This window comes from Rhea pennata, chromosome 2, assembly GCF_028389875.1.
Source record: "Rhea pennata isolate bPtePen1 chromosome 2, bPtePen1.pri, whole genome shotgun sequence".
Classification (NCBI taxonomy): domain Eukaryota; kingdom Metazoa; phylum Chordata; class Aves; order Rheiformes; family Rheidae; genus Rhea; species Rhea pennata.
This window is the reverse complement of record NC_084664.1, coordinates 39,842,810-39,870,366: the sequence shown is the minus strand read 5'-3', so window position 1 is coordinate 39,870,366 and position 27,557 is coordinate 39,842,810. Positions and strand designations below refer to the sequence as shown.

Sequence of the window (27,557 nt, the reverse complement as noted above, 5' to 3'; positions counted from 1 at the left end):
TTCAAATGTATTGAGAATGACAGAAAGTTCAGTGAAGAGTTTGCTTTCCTCATTACAGAACTACTTCTGTGGCTGCGATTACACTAAGAGCATCTTTAATTGCTTTAAAATCTGAATGCATGATAAGAATGGATTAATTTGATTTTTCTGTTACTACAAGTAGCAGATGGTTTATGTCTTAGGAATGCTCATGTTGTAAAATGAGATCCCCAGCTCATTCGTGATTGGTCACTGTTAATGAAGCATGCTGTGCTGATTATTGATTTAGAAAATGAGGATGACATGAGTATTGTGTGTGTTGCTGTAATAAATTAAAGAGGAGTATTTTAATAGCCAGCAGACATACACCTTAAATAACATGAAATATTTGATTTTCTATTCAGGTGGTCTCTGCCCTGTCAAACTAATTTTATTGTTTATTAAAAAGATGTACTTTTATAGTTTTAGCTAACAAGCAGATGGTCGTCTTTACTTATTTCTGTTTTGTATTGCTGTATGACCGATCAGATGCATGATAGGAACCCAAATTAGCTTGTTGTCTGCAAAGCAATGGTGTAGCCATGGGAGGAAGTCTTTTATAGGTATTGCTCGCGTGTGTGCATGTGCGTAAGTGTGCATACGTGTGTGTGTTGGGGGGGGGGGCTTGTCTCATATTCTGTAGTGTTTAGTGCAGTGAGTATGGCTAAATGTATTGAAATGCACTGGAAGTTATTTCAGTTCTGTTTTTCTGTTTCACCTTCAAAACTTTTCAAAGAGAGAAAGGGGGATAGCATTTTTAAAACCTTTCATTTATCCAGAATCACATAAGCCTCACAATAACTTAATGTTTATTTAATCTTGTTACAGATGCCATAAACAACATTTCTTATGGTAAAAAAGAGAGTAGCATTTTATACTCACTTGTTTCTCTGACAGGTAAACTGAATGTCTTATAAGCAACTGTGAATTGTTGTCTTAATCAATGGTCAGTGCTGCATATATGACCCCTATAGCAAATCTTGACTCTTTACAGTACATTGTATGGATTGCTTTCTAGTCCTTATTGAAGAGCTACTGTAGCACTATCAGCCTGCTAGTAATATTGATGTAGTGCAATATGTGCTGCATAAGTATATACATCTTTGTTTAGGAAGGACACACTAATATAATTACTTTCTTCTTCATTAAACTCTTAGAAATAACCATATAGAATATGCTTATTGCTGATGAAAAATACCACCTTGATCTCTCCTTCCTGACCCCCAGCTCCTGCTCCAGGGTACCACAGAAGTTTGCCAGGGGCCTGCTGGTAGCTGGTATGACCAAGAAACTCACTCTCTGTGCCAAAACTTTGAACATGTCTATTACCTATGGAAAAACAAATAGCTAAGTAAGATTGACTACAGACCTGATGGTCAGCAATGGCTCTTAGTTTCGGCAGTTTTCAAACCAAAAGTACGTTTTGGAAATCATCAACCTGAACTATCCAGTGGGAATGTATTTTGACTTGGAGATCTGAAGAAATACTGGAGGAAAGATACTATTCATTCAGAACTAATATATCCCAAACCGTTCTGGCAAGTATTTGGAAGAGGCTGGAGACCTGTGTACACTGCAAGAGCTAGTACTCATGATGCAGAGTGCCAGTGAAGAAGGGATTATATAGACAGAAAAAAGTTCTTGTCATTGCTGCTCCTAGTTTCAACAGTGTTTTAAAGATATTAGTAAGGAATAGTGTAGCTAGACCCATGTTATGACAGAAAATGTTCACACAGGCATGTCCAGAATCTGTAGGTTAACTAGTGAAGTAGACACTGTAAATTTGATTTTTTTTCAGCCAAATTCTGTTATTTCTTGATGACCTCTCGACTGCAGGATTTATGGAGAGGTCACTTTCCATAAAATTTGGAAGGCAATTGATTAAAAAGAAACATGCACGTTTTTTTCCAAGAGTTTGTATGACTGTTTATTTTGGAAGTGATTAGCTAGTAATGATAAATGATAGCCTATATCTTAGCTTTGAATTTTTTTTATCTTACTACCCCGTGGGGTATCTTTACTGAGTTTATTGGGTATGGTCAAGCTCATAATGCTTAATACAGGTGTCTGAAATCCTTTGAAAACTTCTTTAAGGAGCTTTCAGCTAGATAGCCAGGAAGATGCCTGCTCTGTAATTGTGAGAATTTACCTTTATATGCCCTGACTCACCTGAAGTCATCACAGGTGAGCTGCAAAATGTAGTGCGTTATGCCATGCTAATGTGATAATAATTCTGGTCCCTAACAGCTCCTTGTTCACCCCGATCTTCTTTGGTGAAATACCTGGCCCATTACCTACAAAACTACTAGCCTTTTCACCTGCTGCTGTAAGCAAGTTGCATTCTGATCCTGAAATTTATTGCACTTCTATAACTGCATCTTGCTTAAATGCCTTTCTGCTGAGTGATATGTGCTTCATTTTGGAAAACATGGTCCTTTGAGGACAAACATGAAATAGGTGGTATATTTCCCTCACTATTGGCAGCTTCTGGGAGTCAATTCCTATACTCCTGCAATAGTATATTCTGCTTAATGCTTTTTTCCTCTGTGGCTCAACTCCAGCACGGTTCAGCATGCCTTTCTGGTTAAGCTGTGTGCTGAAATAGTGCTTTATGCCTAAAGTCTTACACAATAGCAATATTAAAAAATAGAATTATCAATAGAATTGGCAGTTAATTGGCTATATCTATATAATTTTCAAATTCTGCACTTTAAGAAACTTTAATGGCTCGAACTGGTATAAAACTTTGTGATTCTCATTTTATGATCATCAGTAACGAATTTGGAATTTAGTTTGTCTTTACCTGTTCATAGAGAAAGAGACCCATGGGATGCTCATTTCATTTCTTCTGTTATACAGATAGGTTTAGGTGGTGCACATATGTGAGCTCTCTGGCTTTCTGCCACAGTCCAAAATGTGATTGCTCTTCTTATGCAAACTTGCTTTAAATTAGCAAGGTCAGGAAATTATGGGTGTGACAACATGGGCTTTCACTATCAAATGCTGGTTGTTGTGGGTGAATTTTATGAATGTTGTGCTGCTGTGGCTAGATGCAATCTTTTTCAGAGATGGTAGCAATGGCAGCTCCAAAAAGGTGCTTAGATACTTATCTCTTTGCACTCACATTCACATCAATGGAAGTTTAGAAGCTTGAGATTTAAATGCTTTCAACTTGGAGCTATCCCAAGATCCTTGACATCAAAGTTTCATGCAGCTGTCCTAGCACTCAAAGGGTGCATAAATTACTGTACCACTTATCAATTTCTCTTTAATGTATTCCTTCTTTATATCTGGGACAGGGTTAATAAAGGAGAAGCATTAAAAAGCATAAAAATAACTCGTATGTAAGTTTCTTTTGAGTTGAAATTATATCAGTCAGCCTGTCAGCACTAACATATGGGAAACATAGTTTCGCTACCATGTATAGCAGGGGCTAAAAGTGCTGTTCAGACCATGTGCTCAACTCCTACGGAAGAGGGACTTTGTATCACTTTTGCAGCCCACTCACAAATTTAAGGGGTGACATCTATGGATTCTGACTATATGGAAACCCAAATATTGATCCTGTGATAGAAAATGAAAGATTGAGGGGGCAAAAAAGGGATAAATAAGATCTAGATCAGCAATGTATTTGGTAAAAAATTAGATACTGCATTTCTTAAAGGCTTGTTGAAGTGCTATTGATGTATTGAAATAGTAGTTTAGATAACAAGAAATTTTCGCAAATGTTGCTTCTCATATCTTGGGCTAAATTGTGATAACATGTAACATCTCCTTGTATCAATTACAGCAAACTAGAAAGATCCCTACTGTTTTTGTTTTGTTTTGCTTCCTAAAGCCCCCTGCTGCTGTTGATTACACCTAGATCTGCTACTGATTGGAACTGTTAAAAGTCTAAGATAGTGTGGATGGTTTCTGAATCATTTAATTGTAGAACTAATAAGATGTTTTCACTGGGACCTAATAGAACAGATAATATTAATAAGTGTGTACACTGCCCATGAAATTCTGATTGCTTTTTCGTAATGTTTTTAGATATGAATCTGGTGCTCTTAAGCTTGATGAGCATGTGAGGCAGAAGTTGCTTTTTTGAATACTACTACTGGATATGATTTTAAGAAAGGTGGGAGGGTGAGCTACCCAAGAACATCATACAGTAGAGATTTTTGCTTGCTGTGAATTTTTTACATTTTCAGTTGTATGTTCTGTAGACACGTTGAATTGAGTAGATAATTAGATGAACAAGCTATCTCCAGTTGAATGTTAATTCTTGTTTTTAGCGTCTGTGTAATACCTAGTACATTTGGTGCATGCGTGCCTTGAAAAATTGCGGTTATTTAATGCAGTAGCACTTTCCATGGCCTACGTTGGCTTCCATAGGACTATGTCAGCTTTTCATGAAAGACCTCACTCTCCTTCCCACGAGTGTCCACTTCAGGGTAACTCAACTCAGCCAAAGTTGAAATGTAATATATGAAATACATAAATGAAAGTTCTGAAGTGAAGAAAAATGAAAACTGATGATTATTTGTGAAAGTTAAAATCTGAATTGGTGACTTTACTCCAATCTACCTCATGATTTTTAATTTATAATGTAAATAATTTCAACAATTAAGGTAAAATTATGCCACATTTATACTCAGAGTGGGAGGAGGATGAGGAAGAGAGAGAGTCTAATGATGCCTTGTAAATGCCTTGTAAATTTGCAGCGAAACTGATAATCAGATTCGTGGCATCTAGGAGGTGATGCTACGGAGCAGCGCTAAGATAGCTGTTATTTATCTAGGAGAATGTTACACATGATGGAGAAATCCACCCATTATGGCATGTAATTAATTCACTATTTCTTCCCAAGCTTTGCCAAATTTGTTTGCTCTCCTATATAGACATAATCCCCTCATGTGGTTTAGATAAAGTAGCAGTAGGGGCCTTTTGAGGGACCAGCCAAAGACTTCAGTTTCCAAATTGTCCTGCTTTTGTCAATCCAATCAAATAGCCTTTTCTTTCCCCAGTCACTGTCATATGTTATATATTTCTTCTCGGTCAAATCTCTTTCAATGTTACCTACAATTTAAAGTATCATTTCCTCTCTATCTTTTTGTTACTTTGCCTCTGTAACACTGAAAACAAATTCTGTTTTCATACACATTGCTTACTGGCAATTTATAGGCCATTTTAATTTCCAGTTTCTTCTGTGTTAGCTAAATGCAGTAAGGTTTGAATTCAAAGGAATTAAGTTATTTATTGATCATAATGAGTTGTTTCTACTAATTCATTTTTTTCAGTAAAAGGGAATCCTGTAAAGGTAATATTTTATCTATATAGTAATGTATATATTACATTATCCTGCCTGCACCTCATCACACATTTGACTACTTACAGGCTGGAATGAAGCAAAGGTTTGAAAAGTCATACCTTGTTGTTCCAAGAACATAGTAAATTGCTAGAGAAAAACTGTATCATGTATAATGAACAGACTTTTTTTTTTTAAGTTTATACATAGATGATGCATGCCACAGATTAAAAATTGATATGCGAAGGGGCAGAGCTAATCTGGATATTGAATGATGATGATTATTCTTTTCTGTAACACATATGACATAAACAGTTTGTTAAAGAGCTAAACATTAGTTATTGATTATCTATTCCCTGCAAATTTTGGTGTTAAATACGTAGGACAGCATGATGCTACCTTTGAGAACAAAGGATTAAATCATCCACTTTCTACTTTAGTAGGCTCTTGGTTCCCTTGACCAATTATCCAGATTGATTTTTCGATTAAAAGAGAATAAAATAAAATTATGCTGTTGTATCTAAAAAGCTTAGTGTAGAAAAGAACATAATCTGCTCATCTCAGAAGCAGGTATCTTTCCTTCTCTTTTTCTCTACTTTCTGCAAAGCCTAATGCATTAATGTAATGTTCATTTAATGTACTAACAGTACTTTGGACCATATATTCTAGAGAACAGGAGGCATGGATTCAGTCTTTTGACTGAAAGGATTTGAAAAATGAGTTTCTGTAGGGTTCTCATTGGCACATAGGATTAACTGTTTACAAATCAAAAAGCATCTTTTTTTGTGAAATGCTTTTACGTAAGATTGTACCTGCTGGTCCTTGGAAGACCAGCAGTTGCTCTTTCTAATTGAGATCCTGTAAGAATAAAGATTCTTCAACTGGGATTTAGTTTCCCTGGAGTGAATTAGAATGTAATTTATCCTTGAATGCATACCTAGTGTCCTGTAATGTGTGTCATTGTATTAGCAGAGATCTTTTGAACTGAACCTGTGAAAAGGAACTGGTAGAGTTCATTATGTGTTTTTTCTCTTCTCTCCTTCCCCACCAAAAAAATCCATAAAGAGCAGCTCCCCCTCCATCCCCGCCTCTACATCCCCCACCCCCGGAAACAAAACCCCAAACTAGGTATTACAATTATTTCATGCTTGTTGCAGTACAAAAAGTTGGAAATCATTTGTTTCCTGTTACTTTCTTGCAGTACCTGAAAGTCTTGCATGAGATGGTAGCTTCATACTAAAATCAAATAGAAGTACTAAATTTAAGCTTTCAGTGCACTTTTCAGAAAGGTCACCAAGTACTGTGAAACAACAGCAGGTGCTTGTGCTTCTGCAAAATATTCTCTTTTCCTTAATCCTGGTAAGCATCACTTCCTTTTCTTTAGCTTGTCAGGAACATCTCCATCAGAGTAAAATTCCAATGCATGTAGCAAGAAATGAAGCGTGTAAGGGAAAAACAGAAAGGTTTTTGACTGAAATAGTTCTTTAACTTATTAACAGACAAGTATGCATGTCAGAAAAACGCACTTGTTTGCTGTAAGTATGTGCAATAGCTGATGGGTAAAGAAACAGAACCCTTAATTGCTGCTTGGGTTTAGGTCACTGTTCATTCATTCATTCATTGCTGGAGATATGAACTATTCATACGTTGCCACAGTATGTTACTTACACAAGACTGATGGTGAAGGAAGTAAGAGCTAAGATGCTTCACAGACACAGACATCGAGGGGATTAACATGTCTACTTCATTAATATATATGTGCATACATTAATGTTGGAGTATTGAAACTGTTTCAAATGAGATTAAAAACTACTATCTCTTAAGATCCGCTGAAGTCCTTAGAAACATTTAAATTTTTGGCATCAACGTTACCAATTTCTTAACCATTTTAGTTGTACGTGGTCAATGGGGATACAAGTGCAGACAATGCTCATCTCTTTTCTTGCTGCGTGGTTTCCTGTATTTTTTCCTTACCTACGTCTGCCTGTACTGGCAGGTCATCATTAGTCATATATGAGGCCATCATTAGGCATATGATTCTCTGTGGAGTGTCAGGCGCAGATTTCGGGAGTGACGTTTCTGGCAGCATTTTCCTTGTGCAGGGCACTAGACCTAATTTTCTGAAATTCTACGCTCCTGTGATCCCCATTTGTTTCAGCTGATGCTGTAGGTACTCTGTACTTTTGGAAAAGGTGCTGCTCTCTACTAAACCTTAGGCGGTTGAGAGATGAGAAAGTCCCGCCTAAATAAGTCCTGAAAACATGAATAACTTTTATTTGACAGTGGGTCCTGTATGGCAGCAAGAACATAGGCGGTGTGAAGGCATTGCCACTCTTGCTGTATTAGTTACACATCCAATAATCTGCCGCTGTGAAACTTGGTTTGGAGATCAGCAGTGAATTGTTTAGTAATGTTTATTGGTGCTCTTTAAAATATATTTGCAATGTATAAAACACTTTGATATATAGAAGCTCACATTCTAATAAGATTACATTAAGTATCCTAATAAGATCAAAGCTTGAAATTATGTTTTTCCGGATTTGAGTGATATAAATTAATTTTAGTTTAAACCAGTGTCAGTGTTCTTAGTTGTTGGTTGTAAATACTCTGTTTCCAGTTTATGTAGATCTCAATTTAAATAATAAAAAAAATCTCCTATTAACACAAGAAGTATTTTATCTTCCTCTTGTTCCAGTATTGTGCAGCTACAGATTATCAAGCCATTCCTGTAATTATTAAACTCAACTAGTAAATTATATAGAGAGCAACAGTAGCTGATCACTGAACTCTACTGGTACTGGCCTTTCACTTCCCATTTAAGTCTAGACTACTATATAAAATGAATTCATTATTGTCAATTTAGATCCCTTGTGCTGGCTAATTCACATCACAAAGACGTTTACACAAAAGTGAATTCTCTTCAGGAAGAGCATGCAAACTGAAATATGCAGGAAACTTTCAGTACAGACTAAATTAATTGTTGCTTGAAACAACTAACTGAACAGGGTGAAATGTTGGATTAGTTCATTAGCAAGAATTCTGCAATAGCGGTTATGTTATGATTTCTGTTAGCTTGTGCATTCTACATTTTATTTTGTGCTAGTTCTGAATTTGCTATAAACTCTTGCATGCAAGTATGGCTCTAAAGGGCTAACCACAGGTTATTTCTTATATTACTCTGTGACAAAGCTTGGTGTACAAAATCAGGGGAGAAGCCTGGCCAATTTTCAGCATCATGATATTCCTCTTTGTGGGCTGGTAAAAGTGTCTTTTGGATTCAAATGGGCATGTTTTCTACCAGGTAGATCACATTGGGCAAAGTTAATAGCTGCTTTACACCCAAGAATATGTACCTGCACAACAAAATTACCTGGTTATAATCATTCTTCCAGGCATACTGCCTGCTCTATCAGACTGATACGCGAGATAGCATCCAGGGACAGTGACTGTTCCTTGCAGCTATGGCCAAGAGAGTTTTTGCAGTGTGCTGGCATCGCATATGGTTTTGCTTCATATTTCAATTTAGCTTGATGTGATGATTCTTTCTTATAATTTATCAAATAATTTAAAGACTGGTTTCTAAATATTTTTTAAATATTATCTATTGTATTAATCTCTCAGTTAGCTGTTCACTTTTAGTGTTGCATTCCTAAAAGTCAACAACAGCTCAGAGAGCTGAGAGTAACCATGAAGTATAACTAGGGCTGGTCAGTGGCTAGCATCTAGTGCATCTTCCCCATTTAGAAGCAGTCTTCACACAAGACATAACAACCTGGGTGGTTTTGTTTGTTTATTTCATTGGTTATGTATAATACAAGTATCTTGCAGAAGATACAATTTTAGAACTGAATGGCTGTTATTATTTCCGTATAATCTTGCATCTTTTTTCTATTAGCGTTTAATTCACAGAAGTATAAAGGCATCTCCTGTTAGCTATGGTCTGCAGTAAATTTAATTTACTGAACTGATAATGTTTCAAGTGCAGAATAAAAAAAAAAACATCACAACTTTAGAGAAGATCTGTTCCAGTTTTATGCTTAAATGCCTAAGTTTTGCATACAGCATAATAGCTGGGGAAAGTTGATTCATTGCTTATACCAGTGACTGTCTAAGATTTCCCCCTTTTCTATCCAAATAGAACTGAGTATGTTTTTATGGATGCCTCAGCATAAGTAAAAACAGAGCATTTTACTGGCATAAAGCAGTAGATGCAGTAGAAAATTAATTCTCTACTTGAATTTCTCCAGTGTGTCAGGCATGGATCGTGTCAAATTCTTTACTACTTTGTTGCTTAAGGACTTTATCCTAAGCTACGGAGCAAAAATAGTAATGACCTTCAAACTCAATTTTCCAATATTCAGTTCCCATGGTAAGTTAGAAAGTCCCTTTCAATTTCTTGAATCTACCTATCTCATTATCATGTAAACAATCTATGGTAAAATTTTGTGAATTTATTATGTGTCTTTTTAAAATTGTTTCTCTTACACTGCACAAGAAATAGTTTAATTCATATTTTTTCATTATAAGAGGCTGAGTGCTAGCATTTGTGTCTCTATAAACATTAAAATTTCAGGGATAGTTTAAATATTTATGAAAATATAAAAGGTAACTTAAAAATAATATGTTTGTCTTGGAAACTTGTGGCCAGAAGTTATCTGCACACAAATTACTTTTGGGAAAAGAGAGGTGCGTACTCACAGTCAGTTTTAATATTTTTAACAGTTTTCACTCTGTACTTTGCAGATTATATAAAGCTTTCAAATATTAATATATATTCAAGATTAGGGATTTATAGGTTTCTTTCAGTTACCATATATCACCTGTCTGTGAAATCTTCATGGTCTTATGGTTTTTTGAACCATAATCATTGTGCATGCAGGTAGACAGTGGATACTGCTGCTAACTATTAATCTCATGAATAAGTGAAACTATTGGCCCATCAAGAGCAAAAGGCATTCACTTCTAAAAGTTACCTAAAACTGGAAGGAATATATGATGCAGGAAGAAAATACCTTCTATTAGTGGTTTCAATTTAATAGTTATTGATGTTCTGATACTAGAAACACACTGACTTTAAATATTGGTCCTTGACGTATATTTGTACTTCTTTGAGGTCTTTGGCTTCTTTTATACTGTTTTCTTTTCCAGTATTACTATTGTGGATTTTTTGAAGTGTATTGGACACAGCTGAAGAGTATTCCTCTACACTGTATGAGTCCTTGCGATTTTTGCACTGATGCTTTTGAAAAGACTAATCATCATTTCTACCTTTGTTATCTTTCAGTTTAAGACATGGCATTACATACTGAGACCTTCTGTATAATCACTAGAAAAGGTGAATCACCTTTTCTAGTGATTATACAGAAGGTCTCAGTATGTAATGAAAATTCATGAAATTAATTCATGAAAATAATGGTACTGTACTTTCCTTACTTGGACTGTTTCTTCGAACCTTGCAAATCAAGGCTCGTTATTCTAACATGATGCCTCTCTTAAACATCCGCAGATTTTTTTTTTCCCAAAGTTGATATTTCATAGATATCCTGCATGGAAAATATTCAAGGGCTTCAAGGAATAGCTGTCGCAATTGCAGTAGAAGTGTATAAATTACCATCTCTTTTAGGTTTTTTTCCCCTTCTCTGTAAAACTCTTACTATAATTAGCCAGCATTTAACAGCAAATGTTTGCTTTGGCTAAATTATTCAGAACATTTATTTTACTTGTCAAAGGTTAGATCAGGTTGTTGTTTGAACTAGTAATTAAATGCAGCCTAATACACTGTCATATTTATATGCACTATCAGCCCTATTTCCTCCTCATTCTGTATAATTTTATAATATTCAGGGCTGACATTTAGACTTCTAACTCAAATTCTGTTTTCCTTCGAAGAGGCTACGATTTTACTTTTGTGTTTTATTGTACGTGTGTAAGTTCGAGAAAATGTGTCAGGTTGTTTAGAATATCACAGCTGTAGACTTTGTAGTCATGAAATTATAGACGTTCAATGGTGCTTTGTGAAGGCCTTTTGAAATTTTTTAACTGTGTGTTTGAAAAAGTCAATAAATGGCATTTGGTATATATTAAGTATTTTTCAGAGATAAAGATGAGATGAAAAAATGCAGACCCCTCCCTTAGTAATAAGTACTTAGAATTCACAGTAACGTATATTATATTCAAATTACATTCCCAGATCCTTACCAGAAAGATACATAATGCTAAAATGTAAAAAGATGCTTAAATTTTTAAAATTCTGTTATTACCTAATAAGCATAATAAAAATAATTACAGATCTGCATAGATAAGCAAACAAAATTTAAAAGTCCCCAGTTCAGAACTTCCCATGACTCTAGACAAGCTTCCCCTTCCATTTACAGGAAAATGCTGGGACTGGCTCTTTAGCCGAATAAAATCAATGGGAGTTTCAGAGAAGCCAGAATTCGAACAGGCCTTTCACAACTTATGAACTCATGAACTTATCACAAACTATTTTCAACACAGTTATACAGTCTTTTAAGTAGATTGTCATGTAGATAATGTTGCAGTGCCTTTTTATTTCAGCTATCATTGTTCATTTTCTTAGTCAGATTTGAAGAAAGAATGATAAATTACAGAGCTGTTTTAAAAAACGCTCATAAGCATAATATTGTCCAATGTCTATGAAAAGAAGAAATTTACTGTCCATTTAAAAAGGAAAAATAAATAAGCACTACAGTGGAACATCAACATTTTGGCAGTCTTCTTTTTCTGCCATTTGTATAGATTGCCTATGTAGACAAGTGTACCTGCCTTCTTCAGTGTATTTATGTGGCAGATTTATCTTCATGCACCTAATATAGTGATACAGGCATATATATACTCATTTCAACCTACTTTCTTTCTCAGCATCATTAAAACATTTTTCAAGAAACCTGCCTGTTGAACTTTAATATGTTGGAAGTGCAATTTTCAAAGTCTCACAATTCTGTCAAATCAAAACTGTCCTGGTATGTAGTCCTCTTAAGAAACAATTCAGACTTAACAGTAGTGAAATCCTAATTTATCCACTGTTACGGTGATCCCCAGGACTGTGTTCTGTGGTTGCAAAAGCTGAGATCTAAGCTGAGACACCATCTTAAAAATCCCAAAACACACAGTTTTAGTTAAAATCCACAACTTCATTCCTGCCTGTGTAATTTCAGAGTAGTAAAATTGATTTTTTGCCTTTGCTCCCCATAATCATATTTTGTACTAAAACTAGTGTAGCCACTAAGGTTCATAAGGTAGAATTTCCAAAAGGATTCCTAGGCATTAAAAGTTGAGTTAAAAGTGAGTGTATTCCTAGCTATAATTATAGCATTCTTAGCATGACACTAAAGAAACTCGATGTATGGCATACAGTTTGTTATTTTGCAACTTGTTAATTTTTATACTTCATGGTTGTAGGAGGTAGCTAAAAACAAAAGTACTGTACTCTTAGGGAAATTATTTTGACCTCTAGGTAAAGTACATTTATTTGTGTATACATAGTCTGAACTGTGAGCTGATTTGATTGACGTAATAGATTGCATATACATATGGCATACGGAGGACCTAGGTTAGGGGAAAGTTCTAGCTCTTTCATGATGGACTGTCTAAATATAAACCAGAATCCAAATGACAAGTTAGTTTTCAGTTGTACAAGAGTGCTATATGAGTGCAAGTCTGGAGTTATGTATGACAGAGTATGTGTACCTTTAATTAGGAAAGGTGGTCTTAAGTTAAGTAATTGCTGTATTAAAATTTGAGAAGTATTTACTCTTCTGTTTGGAGCAGAACTAACATTGATGAGAATGAAAACCAATACAGTTTTTTCAAATGATGTCCTTAAGACCATAGATAAAGTGAATCAGAAGAGTGCTGACAGCGTATCTCATAGCCAAGAAAATAGCCATTTGTAGGAAGCAGGTTTAAAGGTTTCACCAGCTGAATATTAGGCTATGCATAAAGTTTAAACTGCATTATCCTTGAACTGAGGCATCTGAGTACCTGGATCGTACAGGAAGCTACCATACTCAGAAGCTCCGTTCTTCTCTCGCACTTCTCTCATGATCATGCCTAGTAGCTTTGAGAAAAAAGAAAGCAAACAGTTTTAGTTAAAATATTCGTTAGTCCTCTACTTTACCTTTTAAAAGCCAAGAACTGTATATATTCCTCTGGAAGGTGAGACCTCCTTCTTCATCTGCCATTTCTGATGACAGTGCCCACAGAACACCCCTAAATACAGAGGCAATTTTCAATTTAAGAGAGTCAAGAAAATATTCTGTCTGTCAGACTAACTGTGTGTATATATATATGGGATAACATTTTTGGGGGAGTAAATCTCTAAGTTAAAAATAGCAGATTGTTTTGTTATTGAATGGATGAGGCGAGTCTCCTGTAGGCTTCTTTGGGAAAGAAAGCTGAGTTGGAGCAACATAGTGAAGAAGTGATTTTCTGTCTTTCTAAATCATTTCATGTCAGTTGTCTTCTATGTTTCGGGTCTTGTTTCTCAGGAGACACTGTCAAAATAGCAAATAATGTTTACGTTTTCTATTCCTATTGTTGGGAATAGTATATGTGTTCAGTGCTTTGCTTGTAAACATGGCATAAAAATACAGAGTTTGAAGGTACAGTTATTAGTATATTTCTAATTTAGTTGTAGAAAGTAACTTGCAAAAGGAAAAAGGAACACTATCACTGTGCCACCATGTTTTTTATAAAGGGTTTGGTTGTTGCTTGAATGGAAAAAAATGATTTAATTATTTACAGAAATAAATAGTTACATGAAAAATACACATCTACATATTTTTTCTACACTTAGCGTGTAGAAAGACTAACCATACATTGTTCTCCAACCTTAAATCCTCATAGTGCAGTTTTTAATGCACACTTTACTTGGCAATGGAGGGAAGGAGTGGAGTAAGCCAGGAGTCTGACCTCGCTCTACCTGTGCTCTAAGTGGGGTTCAGTTTCTCAGCACCTGCACCCTGGGCTGTAGAGCAAGAGTAACGCAGGGAGGCCCAGTGTCTCCTCCCTCTATTCCTCCTCCTCCTTCTCTGCCAAAACGGAAAAGGAGTTCCCTAGTGCTTCCACAGCAAAAAAAAAAAAAAAAAAAAAAAAAAAAAAACTTCCCAAGCACAGCAATTTGGAGGACTGGGCAGAGGATCTGCTGCCTGCCTTAGAAGACCCTAAGCTTCAAGCTTTCCTGGCAACAGGTGGAATTGCAATATTTGTTTGCAACAAACAGAGAATAGTTATCTTGGGGAGAATCACTGTCTGTCACCTCTTCTTTGCAAGATCTGTCCACTGGCTCAGCCTTTCCCTGCTTTTCCATCAAGAAGCTAAGAGCACCTGCTGTTGCCATGTTATGTTTTCCCTTTAGAAGATAAAGATAAATAATACATGATAGACTGAATTTCCAAAGTGACTACTCATTTTAGGTCCCCCAAGATACTCTTTTTTTACTATTATATAAAAAAGACAAGGGAGAGCAGATCATACCTATATTCTAATACTTAAAGGAGAGCAGGTCATACCTATATTCTGTATACTTGGGCATCTTTCTATTTACATATGGATCCAGTTCAAACTTCTGATTTCGGCCTTCTTAGTACTCTAAGTGGTTTGTAACCTGGCCCCTGTTAGATCACTCCTCTATCTGAGCTGCGGACAGAAATGCAGTAAAGTATCAGAAATAAAAGTTTCCTAGGCTTTTCCATGTGACCAGTTTGAGATCATACAGAGTCCGGAGCAGAATAAAATATAGAAGCCACCTTTTTTTCAAATTGATAACTTTTCTTATATTTGGAGAGAGAGAATAAGAAAATTGACCAGAAGGATTAAAAAGAGACACAGAGAGAGAGAGAGAGAGACGAAAAGAGATATGTTATGTGAAAACAACTATTTTATTCAGAAAGATTGTCAGTATTAGTGTTATCCTGATTGTACATTAAATATTTTTTTAAAATCTTACTTATCTATATAATACACAGATGAGAAAATTGTCTGCAAAAGATTTCTTAAAAAAAGGAGGGGGGAAATAATCAAGGAGGTGTCTAACCATATCTTATTTACATCTGTTAATTTTTTTTTTAATAAAATTGGCTTAAAAGCTTATCCACAAAGGTGTGTACAAGCTTTCTGTGAAGTATAATGCCAGCTGTTGTTCCAGGACACTTCTTCAAAGCCATTTATTGTTACGTGGGGAATCCTATTTCCATTTTGTTTGTTACATATAAATGACTTGGTATTCAGAAAACAGTGGGAGATTCAGTCACGTCATAGTGCCTGGTGAATTAGAGAGAGCTCTCAAATAAGCCTAATGTATTTACGAGCCGTCAATCTATTTTATTACCTATTAAAAATCAAGATGCTTTTGAGAATTCTACCTGTTGTTCTACTGTGATTCCCCAGAGCAGAAGAACATGTGTAATTCTCAGGGTAACAAATCCCCTAGCCCTACTGCTCGTGGACTTAGGTCTAAGACCTTGCCCTGCTACTTGTGTAGTGTCAAAGAATGTTGTGCAGATTAAGGCTTCTGCTTCTTGCTGCATACTATATGCTGACCCACTTCTAAAGCAAATAAACCCAACACTTACAGTGAAGAGGATAGAATTGGTTGGTCATAGCTCTTTCTGGTAAGACAAATTTACTGCCAAACCAAAAAGCCAAGCCCTTTTGACTAACAAATTGCAACTAATTTATATTTATACTCCCTCCTTTAAACAGTGTCTGCTATCTCCTTTTTTCTGAATTAATTTATCTTATTACTGTAAATTTTAGGATAGATTTCTAAAGTTTTGTAGAATTAAATATTTCTCTTTATAACCAGGTTTAGATTTCTCTCTAACTTTCCAAAGTACTGTGTTTTTTTGATTTTTAAAGACCTGTATTGCTGCAACTGTTTCAGGTTTTGCAGTGATTCTGCCCGTGTCCGTTTGAAGTACCATGCTGCTTGTACTGGTGACTGCAGTGACTGCTTGCTAGACACTCTGGCAAGGAACGGGGACTGCCCAAATGATATTTTAGGGGGAATAAATGCCTCTAATGCTTTTAATAAATTTAATAAGTGCTTTTTAGAAGTCCTGATGCTACAGTGGCCTTGCCTGCCTACTATCTCTGTCTCTGAAGGCTTCAGCAAGACCCCTTTCATCCAGCTGCTCATTTGAATGGAAAATACAGGCGTGGGAAGAGATAGAAAAATAAGTTGTAACTGATGAACTGTATTTGGAGATGATATTTTTAGAGAAACTGCACTGTAATTGTTTTCACGTTTGCATATTACTACCCTCAGCAGATATTAGTGCTAACAGTTCCTGAAATAAAAGTTCCTGAAACCTAGAACCGAAACAGCAAAGGAATGCAGCTGGGTGGGCTGAGCCACAAGGTCCTCCCTCCACAGCAGGAAGAACCTGCCTTGGCATCTTTATAGTAGCATCCAGTACCGTGGTATATTCATAGTTAATAAGTGTGCAGCTTTACTCAGAGCAGTAGTGATATATTGGTATGTAATGTTTTCTTGCAGTTAACTACTGTAATATACTAGTTTCAGCTGCCGTTTGTGTTTCTTAGTCTTAGGGGTTTCCTTTGCACAGGGTAGTTTAGTTAGATACTGATGTTTGAAACTAAGTACATCTTAGGTATGAATAAACATTCTACAAAATGCTGAGCCCCTTGAATGACTTCTGAGCACCCTGCTTTCCTCACTCCTGATCTGGCAAGGCTGAAGAGAGGCAATGCAAGCAGGCGGTATATGCTGGCTGACATCAGTGCATACCTGGTACAAAGTATGTCTCCAGACAGTGAGCATTTGAGTGTGAGAGAGAGCAGGCATGGGAAGCCTCAGTACAGTTTTCTCTGGGACTACCCCTCCGTGGTGCCCTGGGTTTTTTCTCTGAGTGTGGCTTGTAGACATACTCAGGTAAGCCACCACTCCCTTTGACAGTGGAAGTAATTGGAAAGCCTTGCAATCTGCATCCATTGCATTACAGCAGAACTACACATAGCATCTTGTCTGTGCTTTCCTCTTGCGCTCAGTTTTCCTCTGCATCTGTGCCCAGTCACAAAGATCAGCTGACATGGGTGAACATGGGTTTTTTTTACATTATGTAGAAACAACATTTTAAGTTAAGCAACGAATTCTAACACTCATACTAACATTGTCTCTCTGTGCTGCTTTCAAAATGGCTATGAAATTGTGCCCTTTTTCTTAGCAAATGGGACTTATACCAACTGTGTTTGTACCTCAGCATGAAGCCATGCTGCTTTAGCATCTGCATATCTAGCATCCAAAAAACTAGCACAGAAGTATTTGATGCCTCTGTGTGTGCATGAACTTGTGGGTGCTTCTATAAAAATTCTGTCAGTCCGTGTAGGAAACTGGTTTCTAAAAATAGTGAAAAGAATAAAAGCTGGATCCTAGATTAATTGCTTGCTACTTTAGAACTGTGATATCCTAGAAACTTACTTCATAGCATACACTTTTAGTGTCTAAGCTAGTTACTATCATTTTGGGTAAGGCTGCAGGCTAAGCTGCCATTTTTTCCAGTTCACTGTTTTAATGATTTCTTTCAGTCTTGACATTCTTTGGCCCTTTGAGTTACATATGTATTACTAAAACATAAAGTGTGTAGCATAGGATGGTGCCTGTGTGTTCCTGAAAGTAAAACTCTTAAATACTTAAAAGCAGTCATTTCCATACCATAAACAGCGGTAAACTACTTTAATCTCTTAACTGTCTTTGGAAGGACGATGTTTAATTTAAATTCTGTTGAATTGTTTTGTAACCAGGTAGATAAAATATATTCTAAAATAAAATAAACATTGAATTTCTTTCATTTTTAATGAGTTTCTAATTTTGTATGGATCATTTTAGTATGAATAGGGGCTTTCAGCACTTCTAAATTACTGTAAGAAAAGGAATTAGCTTCATAGTTAAATGATGCAAGGATTTGAAATCTGATTGCATTCTTCATCTCCTGCTCTCCAGTTGTCTTTTCACTAAAGAAAAAAAGATCCTCCTGTTCTTCCAGTCTCTTGTCGTAGGTTATATTTTCTAGAGTCCTGATCAGTTATGTTGCTCCACTCTGGACTGCAGCAGCTGGTTATCTTCCTGCCTGTGCTATATCTAAAATGGGTATACTACTCCAGCTCAGGCCTTTACAGCATCAGATGATGGGAGGAGATTTACTTAATGTGTTTGCAGATGAAGCTCTAACTCATTTTTATCAGAGTTTTGCATATTTTGAAGTAATACGATATTGCTGGCTCACTTTCAAATTATGATCTCCATATCCTTTCCATCACAACTGCTTTCTAACCAGTTGCTCTTCATCTTGTATTTTTGTAACTGAACATTCTGACCAAGGGCTTTCATTGCTCTTGGTTAAAATTTACTTTTTTGGCAGGACAGCTTCAACCTAGATCAGCTGTCTGACCTGATGCTTATGCCGATAGTGGGAAAATGGCATAGGGGTAGGAGTGGTCTATCAGGAGGAAGAGGAGAATAGCACTACCTGCTTTGACAACAGTATCAAATTTTCTAGCCAAAACCAACTCAGAACTACTGTATGAAATTACTTTAGACTGAGTTTTATTTGATGATTTGAAAACGACCAATTTACCTAGCTCTCTAATCTGTTCTTTCTCTGAGCCAGCCCAAACATTGTTTAAATGGTGCTACACGTGTTACCCATCTGATGTGCAACAGAGTCTCTTCAGTGAAGAGTAAAGAAGATGACACTTCAGCTGTCTTGTCATCTTTGATAACTCTCCCTTTCCTCTAAATAGCAGATCAAATCTTTTCATCATTTTCTTCTTCCTACCAGTGTGTGCATATGTGTATATTTATGAAGAATAAAAACCAATCTCTTCTTGTTCCTTATGTTACTTCTTAATTGCATCTTATTGTGCTTTGCCTTTCTGGCTTTACCCTATAACTTTGTGCTCGTATCTATTCAGCCTGGATAATTTGACCTAGTTTTCACTTTCAGAGTTCTTCCTCCTTAAACTTTGGGTTACCACAGAGTTTGTGATTTAGCTAAATGCGTGTCATTTTCTGTCCTTCTTTTTGTCCTGCACTGGGTGGCATAGCCTCCATTTAACGTATGTCCCCAAAGAGCTGGCCAATGTACCTGAATCCCTTCTCCCCACCCGCCCCCTTACATAAAATTTCTATGAATTTATTGAAGTTTCCTTTGTTGAAATCTTGTTCCCATGATAATAAACATGTTTTTTCCCTTCCTTCGTTTCCTGAGATTCATGAACTATATCATACTAAGATCATTTTCATTTGAACTGCTTTTCATCTTTTTTCAGTTGATTTCTACCTGTGACCTAGAATCCAGTCCAAACCAGTTACCTATTTGCTTTTTCTACTTCTTTCTTTAAAATGAAATGCAAACAAATCAATCCTTTCACCAGGACATCCCAAGATGTTCTCAGACAGCCTGTGCCCAGCTAAATTCCTTTGCCAGCGTATGTCAGGATTCTTAAAAGCTCTCTTACCACCCAGTTTGAGCTTTGGATGATTCTTCTAGACTTTCTACTGCTGTTATTTAAAGTCTCATCTCAGTGGTGAACAGAGTTGGTGATCTTTAGTAGCTGCTGACCGTCACAAGTATTGTAGTCTTCTCTCTTGCTGTCTTTTGTTCCGAGTTACAACCTTCTCCTGCTTTCCAGATATCAGAGCGATGCCCTCTACTTAGAAGGCACCACTCTTGCTCTCATCTGGTGTATTCTTTTTGAGCAAACTGTTCTCCTCTTTATTACCATTCTAGTCATATGATTTATTTCATCAAATCTTATTTGTTTTGTCAGTGAAGTTATATAGTGTGAGGACTATCAGTTCCTCTTGTTTGTTCCTTATATTACCACTTTTAGAAAACAGCCCACTACTGTGTTGGAAAATTGGCACACTGACACCCCTTTACCCTCCCACAGTTCTTCTATTTTTTTTTACCCATAGCTGTAGGCTTCATTCACAGTACTATTATTTGTACATGCTTGTGGATTTAGTTATCAGTTCTAGCATAAAACTCCTCACCAGGTGAGCAAACCTCTTGCCGAAGGTGCTGTTGTCCTTCTTTGTGGCAGGGTTACGTTGATGCCATCTTGTTCCTCAGAATGGCAGAGAAAGGAAACCTGCTAAGCTGCGTTTCAGGCATCTTCAGGAGGTGACTTTGCCTCTTCGAGCTTCTGGTTGAAAGGACTCACAGTGAAGCTACAGCCATATAACAATTTCACGGGTACTGCTAAAGCTACACACTGCAGGTGGGAGAGTGTTTAATGACAGGATATGGCCTTTGTTTAGTCATTGACTTCAGATCTCCATGTTTTTCAGTAATTAAACATCCTTCTATATGTACTGACCTTTTTTGCTGATAATGTTTGTAATCAAAATTAGACCAGAGCTGTACCCTGGTAACAGCCTCATTGTGGAGATGTCACATAAACCTGCATTAAAAATGTGTCTAGTTTCATATTAACTTGAATTTTAGGAAATTATAACTTCAAAACTGAAACTGTTTGCTTATTGTCTCCTATTCATTGATTCTTTCTTTAAAGTGGTTATACTGCAGATACATAGTACCAAACACATTTAGCATTTAATTCTAGTAATGAAAATTTAAGATAGTTGATCCTATCTATATTTCTGGTGTCACCTCTTTCAGTGCAGAAGAGAAACCATGTTTCACAATAAATGTCAAATGCCACTATTTATTAATGGAAGTAGAGATTAAAAATTATTGTCAACAAGATTGGTAGCGGCTGTGATTATTGAGTATAGCAATCAAGACTGTATAAGGATTTCTGTTCTCTGTGCTTTATTTACTTTTTTCCTAGTTTTTCTTCTTTAATTAAACTAAAGTTTCTTAAAGAATCGTGTAACGTGAAGAAACCATAAGCTATCAACTATGTGAACTTGTTCCATTTGTAAAAAAAAAAATTCTCAAGATTTCATATCTTCCAAATTAACGGAATAAAGTTAACAGTGAAGTATTTTCTTATGATAGGTTTTGGGAGGTTATTTTTGTTTTTTGTTTTTGGTCGGTTAGGGGTTGTTTTCTACTTGGAGCATAAAAAAGTTTTTAACTATCATGTGAATTGCCAAGAGCGTATGTTGTCGTGATCCCAGGCTATTTATATTGTCTCTTGTCCTTGACATTTCAATTCACCATTGAATTTATACTTTTCATGCTTAAGTGCTGGTAAGACATGAAAGTTGTAGGGTTAAATCTGTAGACAGTACTTTAAAGCTCCTATGATAATTGTTTTTAGGTACATACTCCTTTACTGTGGCTCTTGAGACAACTATTTAATAGACAACATTTGAATAATACAAATGTGCAGTTGGTAGAAATGGATTAGGGTTTCAGGGTGGTACCAATGGGTGATATTTAATATTGAATGACATGTATTAAGACAAATGCTTTTATATATAATTTATTTGGCATTGTAAATGCATTTATCTTGTGAGATACAGACCCCCTGTTGCCACATGAAGTATTCTGGAAAGGTTTGGAGTAAATAAATAATAAAACCACTTTGATATACAATCTAACAATATTAAATATTAAGACTTTCACATGATTGATTTTAATACTTAATTAACTTATTTAAAGTCCAATGTAACTCAGTTTTTGTATTAAAGATTAGACAGACAGAAGTTAAAATGCACGAAATGTTATTAAATGGGACAAAATTAATTGTGTTGCATGATCATCAGACTCACTGGCTGTTAACCTGTCCATCAGTGGCTTGTTCTTGTTTGTTTTGTTCTGGACCCCAGCTGATGGTGATGTTAATCTGCTTTACCGTGTCTGTCCATTGTTATGTTTGCATCATTCCATTTTAATGATACATAATCTGATAAATTTTGTAAAAGAAAACAGACTTGCTTTATGCTATTCAAAGTTTGTCATATTGTGCACTTTTCTTCAGAGCTGGTATGTGTTCTTCCTAAAATATGTTTCTTCAATGGGTGGTAGCAATAATGATCTGTGGATGTGGCTCAGTAGCATCCCTGCTGAGTTTAAGCCTAGCAAGGTATAATCCTTTCAGCACATGATGCCCTTGAGCCAACATCTTCTGTATTTAAATGGAGGTCATGGCAATAAATGATGGTATAGTCTGTAAGAGGTGGGATCAAGTGAAGGGGAGCAGAAGAGCTTTGCATTATGAGAGAGTTGGTCCATTTTGCATGAGTAAAAATCACTTTTTTATTCTTTGCTATGGAATAAAAAGGGTTGGAACAAAATTTTCAAAAATGCCTGTTAGTGACTGTATTACTAATTACGTATCCAACTTGAAACATATCAAATGGTCCTGGTTTCAGAAGTTCGTGCTGAGCAGTCACACCTGTCTCCTACTCAGCACTCCGTTCAAAGAAGGGTTGACCTTTTTTCTTCTTCGTAACTTAAGAGGAATTTTCTAAGACCTAGGAGATTTGGCCAAAGAAATAAACTAAAGTTTGGAACTATGTCTAGATCCTCTGCAAGTCTGTATTCATTACTTTAAACACAGTGCCATGCTTATTCTCATAATACTTAATAAGGATCTACTTTAGAATGTTTTTGCATTCTGGAGAATCCTCACTTCTCTGTGCTAACATGCTTGATTACTTCATAAACTGCAAATGAGGGGCAAAATTGTGAACCCTCATAACATGATGCTGTCAAACTTAACAAAACATGCATAAGACCATTACTACATCAGACACTTGTTTTTAGTCAGGTCATTTTAATCAATTTGACTTTACAGGGCAGCTAATTTATCACTTAGCTAAACATCTATTTCCTCTACTTGTCATCTATCTAAGTAATTAAAATGGTAAACTCTGCTATATGACATGAAATAAAGGCCCAAAGATAATTTGGAGAAGGTAGATGATACAGTCGAATAGAATGAATACAAAATATTATTTGAATACTTCAGTACACTTCAGAAGTGTTCAGAAATGTCATGTTCCAGTAGCTTTGCTGGACTGATACATATTGATTATCATTCTTAGCCTACCCCAAAGTAAAGAATATTGTTCAGTTTTCCTGGAAGATAGCAGGTTCTTTTTTTCTATCTCTTTAAGCATAAAGATAACAATATTTTACTGTTTTACTTGGTTGTTTGGGGCATAAGAGGATGTCAGAGAGCAAGAGTGGGGCAAGTATTTAGGAATATACTTTAAAATTTGTTCAAATAATCCTACAGTCTTGACAGTATTTCTTTCCAACAAACTTACTTTCCCTAAGAGTGGTATCAAGATACATTTGTGAAATTCTTCTTCCCTGGTCTTACGTACCTCTCTTCATGCCTGCAAATCCTCTCATTTCATTTCACCATTAGGGAAACAGTGGAAGAGGGAAACTGTTTCTGCCTTTATGGGCATTGTAAAAGATCAGAACTGCCTAATTCTAACCATTTAGTTACACTTTCTACACATCCTTTGGGACACTGATTATATTTTATAGTATTACCCAAACAATATGAACACACTTCATGTTTTAAAAATTGATTTATTTTGGCTCATAGTTTTGAAAGGTCTATATTAATACTCATGATTAAGAGAAATGTTTTATATGTTGTTTTTTTAAGCTTTTTTAGCTAAAATCTTCCAGAAACTATTTATAGAACAATGCTTGTTATCTATAAACTGCTTTTTTGATTATTGATTATTCGTTTTCAATACCTGTTATAAGTGAAGAGTCAAGCAAATGTGTCTGACTCAAAATCTACACTGTACAATATTCATGCTCAGACTGTGCTATGTTTTAATTTTGAAATACTGATTTTAAATTTATCAAAATTTTTGAGGTTAGGGTAGTCTTGCAAAATTTCTCTAGCTGTGGTAGTGAATAGTTCTAATGCTGACAGAACTCTATATGAAGTTTATTTTTATTTTAAACTTTTCAGCTTCTGATTGAACATTTATTATAATCAGTTTCTATTACATGAGACTCTGCTTTTCATTTTTTTGTTATAATGAGTTCTTCTCATTTAGTACTGGCTACACTGAGACTGTTGTCATTGACAGTCTGGTGAAGGAGTGCTTTTGTTTTGTTTTGTTTCGTTTTATTTTATTTTTTACATTCCAAAGTTAAAGGTTTGTATATAGGAAGAATAGTGATGTTGTTGAAGGCATGACTGTGTAAGGAAGATACTACCAGACAAGAAGAGGTAGAAGTTATACCATGTATTAGACCAACAACTGTAGAAGGCAAAAATGGCCAAACTGTGACGCACACAAACCTCTTCCGGTCTAAAACAGAAGCAGCAAACTTCAAAGTAAATTCTCATTGAGAACAAAAAATGCTCTCTGCATTTAAACAGATATGTTAGTCAGACCATCTGAAAAACAAGCTGGTGATCCCTACTGAGCAGAAAGAGGATGTTAGTGATATGGGTTTTTCCTGATGGAAGGAGAGGTAGATAATTTATCAGCTACGGAATGTGGAGAAGTTCCTGGGTGGAAGAGTACGTTTTAGAAACCAATATTGCCATAGAGTCCTTTTAATACCCAGTAGAGTTCTTCATCTGAGTCTACAAGCTTGTCTTTGGAATGATTTTTGGTCTCCCTTGAGAACCTGGCCTGAAAGGACACAGATGGGGAAGTGATCTAACATCATCTTTCTGGTGGCTGTTGTAGATCTGTGTGTGGACAAGCTCGTGGGGAGCTGGGGTCGCTGCTCAGTTTCACCAGTGAGGTTCCACAAGGGCTGTTGTTGCACTGGGTAAAACACGCTGTGGTCTGGGAAGCGGCAGGGGAGGAACCAGGGGTGCTGGTGCTTTCAGGGCAGGGGCGTTGGTTCAGGTGGTTTTGGTGATGTGTGGAGTAGCTGCTTGTGCTACTGCTCAGAAGTAGACTGGATTCATTCAAGACATGGGTGTGTGAGGAGCTGACCTGTGATGCTGACGTTGGGGAGGGGTTACAGAGCTTTTGAGGCCAGCACAAGGGCCGTGAGTCAGGAAGTCTTGGAACAGATGAAGGATCTTGTCTGTCCCCTACCACCTCCTCCGTCCCCCGTGGGATGCTGCGCTGATGCTCAAGGAGAGTAGCCAAGCAAGGCATTTATATGCCTGTCTTTTACTTGGGCTTGAAAGTGGATTAGTGTCTCTTTTCATTCCCCTAAACTAGATTAATGTTTCATATGCAGAATTAATTATTTTTTTCATGTGTATTAAAGAATAGTAGAACTCCTAGTGCTGGGAGGGGTGCCTGGTCATCAGTTTTCTCACCCCTTCATCTTTTCATAGGGAAAAAAAAAGAAAACTATGACTAGACAGCAGAGCCACTTCTAGCTTTGACTGAGATACTAGGATTTAACTAGGTGGCCAGTCTAATGATCTAATAATTGAAATTTCAGAAGAATTTTATAACACTTTTATTGTTTCTCATGGACAACGTTGTTAAATTACATCTTATTTAGTATGAACAGCATGTTATAGGCCATTACAAATCAATCAGAAACCTGTAAAGAATTAATCTTTCTCAGAGTAAGATCCCCAAAGTAGTTATAGTTGTTTAATAGTTTTCTTTGCTGTTTGTTAGAAAAGCTGAAAATAGCTTAAGTATAAGTCTACAGAGAAAATTGCTTGGACCAAGGGCAAGCATAAAGCTAATAGTTATTTTTTTAAACAACACTAATCAAGTGTATCAATAGAGAAACACATGTCAATAAGTAAAGCAACTGTGAGTAACAAAAGTAAATCTCTTCAGCTCTTTAAAACTACTTTTAACATTCTCTGAATTAAATTATGCCTCTTATATGTTGTAAAGGCATGACATTTGGGAAGCCTTTAAAAAAAGGGACGTGGATATGGAAAATATCCATATCTATATAAAAGAACAAACTTACTAGAGCTATTTTCCCAGCATGTCATTGATTTATAGCTAACAGAAGAGCCTGAAACATATTGTGTCTTAACTATGCGGTGGCTGCTAAAACTGCAAAGGCTCCTTAGATGATTCTAAACTGGAATCTCAATCTGAAAGGCACTCAGGGTTTTGCCTTGTTCGAATCATGCAGCAATGTCTGAAGGTCCATAACAGTAAAAACTCTGATAGCACAGTTCCAAAGCAGCTTTTAAGTTTTGTGAAAACAAAATCAAAAGGTCAATGGAAAGGTAATTGCAAAGGATATATCAGAGAACCAGAACAGCAACTAAAGTTCCTGCAGGAAAAAGCTGTAAACATCTCACTGTACATTTTTTTTGGATACATTTCTTGTTCAGTTAAGCATTCATTTACTTAAAATATCAGGTAGTCATAAACAAGGCTCTATATTATGTAGCCATAAAACTGTGCAGGTAAAAATTGAAATGTTATTTAAGTGGCTAACAAGTCTACGAATGTTTTTCTCCAAGTTTCCATTCATGCGTTTTGCAGGATTATGGTTGATAAATTACATGGGAAACATATGAAATATACTTGCATTCATAATGCATCTGTTTTGAGTTAGTACAGAGTCGTTCAAGGCCATTCTGTGTTGCTTTACTTGTACGTTTCATTTAAGGGCCATGGTTATATGATTATTATAATTTCACATGAACTTGTACTGCCGCCAAAATGGGCAGTCCTACCCTCCCTCAGTTCCTGGCTGCTTGTTCCCAAGAGCCTCAGATGCTCTATTCTAGCTAAAAATCAGTGAGAGAGAGAGGTGAGACCACTTCAGTACCTCACAAATGCTGGTCCAATACAAGGAAGAGATCGAAGCCTCGGGGAATATAACTGAGAGACCATCCTTTCCAAAATGATCTGAATGTGTTGGTTTGGAAGAAGTTCCTAATGGTGGCCCATCTAGCCCATTTTTTATTTCCTATGTATTTCTCATAACTTAATAGGACAAAGAAGCAGAGGAATATTACATAAAACTCAAAGCTTCAAGAATCCTGATCCCCTTTAATTTATTGACAGCCAACTGAAGGTATAAAGCGTATAGTCAGTGCCATGCATTGTAAGAATGAAAGCAAAGCATGATTATTTTAAGTGATTTCAGAACTGATAAAACAACAATCCTTAAAGTGTTGATATTTGGTATTTACTTCTGTGTGTTTGTCTTAATACTTTTAATTTAAATATAATTTTCCTGGAGCTATAAAGTTAATAATACTTGTAAACTAAGCACCTGTAATAAGTGATACGTAAAACTGACATGGCAGTCATTGGTCAAATCAAACCTATTTTGTTGGCATAATTCTTTTATGTTGCAAGTTACCTATATCTCTTTCAAGCTGTTAAATTTTGTGATGGCCAAAA

At 36.1% G+C, this 27,557-nt stretch overlaps 1 protein-coding gene across 11 annotated transcripts in view; it reads left to right on the top strand.

The window, feature by feature from the left end:
* Window positions 1-27,557, top strand: part of TBC1D5 (TBC1 domain family member 5) — a 322,054-nt gene that overhangs the window by 99,191 nt on the left and 195,306 nt on the right. The window lies entirely within an intron of this gene.